General features: G+C 32.7%; 1 pseudogene; it reads right to left on the bottom strand.

The window, feature by feature from the left end:
* Positions 1 to 430: 430 nt before the first annotated feature.
* Positions 431 to 4,161, bottom strand: LOC120534897 (annotated as a pseudogene).
* Positions 4,162 to 5,593: the final 1,432 nt, after the last annotated feature.

Here is a 5,593-nt window from a genome sequence, read left to right as displayed (position 1 = left end):
CATTGCACTAACCCAAGGCTTACAGGCAGTTTTAGAGGCAAAACTCTTTCTTAAATGAGAAAAAGAATGAAACAGAAGATTTTTTTTAGTAAATACCTGTGCAGGTGCCCAAGTAAACAAAGTTTTGAGGAAGGTGGATGAATATCATTTATAGCATGTCCCTCAAAAGAGATGTAAAAAATCTTCAGGTGACACACACATGGAATCCATTAAAGAAATGACAAAGCTTCATGTATAAAAGTATAAAAGATTAATTAAAGATATTGTAGTGGAGTGAATGCAGGATTTAGAACTAAAATTAGATTTTATTTTTAAGGAAAAAATTAAAAAAATGTTGCATTATTTAATGGAGGAATCTATAAAAGCAGGCAGGAGGGTTAGCAGCAGATTAACCACAAAGAAAATAATTCTCTGTTGTAATAGTCCAAACTTAGAAGTCTTCTTTCCAGAGATTTTCATTAAAGGCTATATTAAAAAAGAAAACATTTACAACATCACTGGTAACTAAGAATTTGACTGCCATCAGATTCAGTTGTAATGCCTTGAACTTGGAATAAGTGCTGATCATTGTTTATTTGTATTTGTAGTAGTCTTAATAGTAGATTATTTTACTTCTAAATAAAATGACTGATTTCACAGACAGATAAGTACAAATAGCAGTGTAGAAACCTATTTGAGCAAAGCAGATACCGAGAAGTATTAACCTTTTTCTTGTTTATAATATACAGCAAAGAGATTATTTAATACAAGAGCACATGTAGGCGGTGTGTCAGTCATGGTTTTAATTTGTTTTTCCTTTACACTATTGAGAGTAAATAAACAATTCAGTGTGGCATGGTGGTAACTGAGAACAAAAAGGAAAGATTTTTTTCCCTAGCAATGCAATAAAGTATATATAATTGCCATGTTAAATGCTGTCCAGAAGTATTAGAAAACCAAGAAAAAGATTTTTTAAAGCTAGTTATTTGAGTAGGAAATATTAAATTACTTGTTAAAATACTATACAACATTAGAATAAACACTAATAAACATTAATACAATAAAATGTGAAAAGTACGTGTCAGTACTATGAGCTGCTACAAAATTCTGCAAATGCAAAACCAAAGTTTTTCAAGGTTTCTCACAGGATTTTCTATAACTTTGGTTGCTGTCTGTTTTATTTCCACATCCAAGTGATTCCCACACAGCTTCAATTATGTTTAGGTCAGATACAATATAATGCTGTTAGCGTTCCGTCCGCACTTTAAGCATGTCTTTATTTTGTTTTGTGATGTATTTGGGGGTCAATAATGCTTAAAGATTAAGTAATTTTCTTGAATGCACAGTATGTGTTGTGGAGAAATCTTCAGAAAAAACAAGCAGAGTATTCAGAAAGGCAATCAGAATTTAAGATTTTATTGCAGAGCACATAAAGCCTCTCTCAGTTCATAAAATGAGCCTGGTAGTTTGGGTGCGGCTCATTTTTATGTCAGTTCTAATCACAAAAACATCCCCATTTCATACATAATTCTCATCATTCACTTTAAATTTTATCTTTCATAATAATGACCTTGTGCTGTGCCTGTTTTCATAATTACCTTACCTTGTAAACTTCTTTCCCTTAATAATAATCAATCTTTTCCTAACAATCATTAGGGCTCAAAGGTTGTATTTGCCACCTGGCCCGGAGATGACCATCATCTGATCATGTTTTAAATTTGTCACATTCCAAATCTTGAGCTAATAAAAATTGGAAGCCTTTTAATTGATCAGCCCTTATCATTAAGTTGGAACCAGGATGACCCACATATAAAAAACTGAACTGTTCAATAATACTTGTTTGTTGCACCAACATTCAGTAAGACTGCTGGTAAGCGCAGCACACAGCTTTACTTATAAGAGTTATAAGTTGAGTTAGCAAGCACAGTGTTAAAGTCTTTAGTAATGAACCCTTACATTTTTACATGGCTCAAAGCCAGCTAATATAATACATGTTGTTTTCCCTTGATTAATTATGACATTGATTCATGAGGAAGTATTGACATAGGTACTTAAATGCTGTCTAAAATGAAAGTAAACATGCCTATGTTGCAGCCTGTGAGCAAAGGTAGCTGTGTTATCAGCAAGTGAGGAGCAGCCACATAAATCTAACTTACCAATATAGGGGCTGACCTGATAATCAATTCAACTAATTGAATACAGCTTGCTTTCAATCTGATCATCTGAAATGATCATAAGCCTTAAAATATAAATTTAAATGCTAAAATGTTTATATGTTTAAAGTGTTAATGTGGTAGCGTGTCAGTTTACTTAGATTCCTTTAAGTTTGGGGCATTGAAGGTTTTTCTAAAATTCTTGTTTAGACTCTGCTGAGTCAAAAGGCTCAGCAGAGTTGCCATGTCCCAAAACTAAAACTTGTTTCTTCAGTTCCCTCAAAAACACAGCGTCCTTTGTTCTTAAAAAACAAGGCAAGTGAAAAGCAAAAAGCACTAAAACTAATAATTAAAGCATATTGATCCATAAACAAAATTCTCAGCACATGATGAATAAAAATCTATATTTCTCAGCAGTAATCGTTTCATTGATTTTTTTGGACATTGTTTGCTGAAAACAACCTACAGACCATGACAACTCTTTCCCTATCAGGTTGGTGTCTTTGTTAACAAAAGATGTAAATTTTAGGATATACAGTATCCCTCCATAAGACTTTCTGCAATTAATTATTTCTTCATGCTTTATGGTCTTTCACATAGCTGAACACACTCCCAACAACAGCGTAATTTCTTTAAAGACTTCTTCACTCAGTTGTAAAGTGTACATTTACATTTTCTGTGTTCAACTTGACCACTTTCTTCAAATTCCTTTATGAAAGTTTTAACATTATATTCTGAAAATGTTTTTTTGTTTTATTGCTCACTGACTGTAGTCTCACTGATACAAAACTATGATTTTTATGTCTTCCAAAGTGTGCTAATTTAACCTTTTCTAACTCTCTCCTCTTTCTGTGATTATCGTCTTAAGCACACTTAGTTTGTAAATTCACTGCTTCATTAATATGAATCAGATGTGCCTTTGGTAGAATGTAACAAGTGCATGCAATGGCTGAAGTGCCTTGATGAGAGGTTAGGGAACCAAATCTATGCTGTTCTAGCTATCTCAAGAAATATCAATTGGCTTATTGAAAAAACAAGATATATATATATATATATATATATATATATATATATATATATATATATATATATATATATATATATATATATATATATATATATATATATATATATGTTACTTGTTATTGTGTCAGTGTTTATTTGTGTTTATTCTAACATTATATAACAAAGTCCTGTAACACTTTGTATGTATTAAGCTATTTTTTTTTTGCTTGGGTGGTCTTAAGAAAGTACTCTATATGTCATCTTAAAATAAGGCCTTGTTAATAAGTATAGTTGAGTATCTCAAAAAAATGCACCTCTGAGCATGAACAATAAAGCCCAAAAATGACCACAAGGCAACATAATACTTAAAAAGTACAGCAATGAATGCATAAAATGCTTAAATATAGTTTTTTTGGTTAAAATTATTAAACCACAAAACTGTACTAATTGAGCTTCAAGGTGGTGTAATAACAGGTGCCAGTTTAATTTCAGGCTTTGTTGGGTAATCAGCCATGTTATCATTTTTGGAAATCATTTTCTGCTTGTGGTTAGAAAGTTTTTGTTCTTTGTTGGAACTGAAAATTACAGAGTGGATAATAGTGCACAATGATAGATGGCAGAATCTTGCAAAGTTAGAGCAGATATGCTGAGTTCAGTGAAATCTTGATCAGCTGTTGAAGAAAAACGTTTCTTAGCAAATTCTGCAGTACTGTCACTTCCACTTTTGGACCGGGCTCCTCTATCTAAAATGTATTGCATTGCCTGGTTTGGATATTTTCTGTACCAAAAGAGGTAAACATAGTTGTTGCTTGTTGAGTAGCTGCACCGAAGGGTCACTTCACTGCCATCATTAACTGAGACTTCAGTTTCAGTGTTCGAGACTGAATCCCCTCTGTTTAAACCTGAAAAAAAAAAAAAAGTATATTTATTTGTATAAAAATTAATAAATATAAATAACATTTGTGCCAGTACCTGGAAGCATGGCAAATATAAAGGTAATCCAATAATAAGGGTATTTTTCCATGATGAACTTTGTGTTTAGAAAATAATTACTGTAAGCTATTTTGTTTTCATCATGATTTTTTGGGAAATGTTTTATTTAAAAGGTATCAGCAAACATCTGCATATATTTGCATGCAAGTGTGTTTTTGGTAAAAGGAGGGGTGTGTCATCAAAATCACGTGTTTCTTTGATAAACTACAAATCTCTTTAGTATTTAAAATTTAGATAATATTGGAAGAGGCTACATACATCGTAGAAATTACACAATATAGTAATGTAACTATTCAAACAAACACTGAGTGGTCAGCAAATGAGGTACACTTAGATTTTCCAAGTCAGTCAGTAAACAGTATTTTCAGGCAATTTTACAATATTTAAAGCAGGCAGACAAAAACCAGTGACTTATGTTGGTGTGCATATCATCATGGGATGATCATGTCTCACTCGATTCATTACTCTTTTGCATCCTAAGCTTAACGCATTTACTCAGAAATACACACATGTGCAATATCCACTAAAGCACTGTGCAACTGTGTTTCTTTTTCTTACATTGAAGAGATCTGGAGCATGAATCTCCTCCTATGATAGTTTCCAGTTCAAAGCCTTTAGACAGCAGTTTTCTGGTAAAACAACCGTATCATTTACCCAAAATTACCAAAGTTCTGCAGCTCTAGTATGCTTCGTGGGATTCTGGCAATAGCTTGACACGTTGAAATGATTGCACAGACAAAATATCTTCACTTTTAAAAGCTTTAGTAAAAATTCAAAGTAGAACAGTTCACACAAAAATAGAGAAAAGGTTTATATTGCAAAGTAAAGAAAAGTTCTGTTTAAGGCTTATATATCTTGTTTATTTCTTTAAGTTTTCTCATACAGTGGAACCATTTCTAAATGGTCAGCAGTCTGTATGCCTATCCCATTTTAATACAGTTAAAGGATCTTCCAGTCCCTGCTAGCAATGGGACCTATTCTAAACAATAACTGACTTACTGTAATTAACACAGTATCAAAGATATAGCTAAGAAGGTTCTACCTCATATTAACTTACAGGGGGTAAAATGCCATACCATAGTCTATGGCTACGAAAAAGAAAAATATATTAAAAATGAGAACATATTAATATGAGTTTAACTTAAAGCAATAACTTTCTAAGATTGGCTCTTCCACACTGATTAGGATTGATGTCTGAACAGTACTCCTCAGTACTCCACATAGGGATTTACTATGTTTGACTAGAGCAGACCAGACGAGTGTCCTCTAGACATTGGAGTCTTGTATACCTTAGTTATTGCCACTTACCAAAGGTGCATTACTCCTTTCTGTGTTGCTCACTGTTGGAGGCGAGGCATCCTTTCTCAATCACTTACCCAGTGAAAAAGAACTTGCAGTCTAACCACAAAAGGTGCCTTGTATTTACTTTATTACCTAAATTTTTCAAAAAGTGCAGATAAAAT

Source organism: Polypterus senegalus, chromosome 9, assembly GCF_016835505.1.
Source record: "Polypterus senegalus isolate Bchr_013 chromosome 9, ASM1683550v1, whole genome shotgun sequence".
Taxonomy (NCBI): Eukaryota; Metazoa; Chordata; class Cladistia; order Polypteriformes; family Polypteridae; genus Polypterus; species Polypterus senegalus.
The sequence above is the reverse complement of the archived record's forward strand: the minus strand, read 5'-3'. Positions and strand labels throughout refer to the sequence as shown.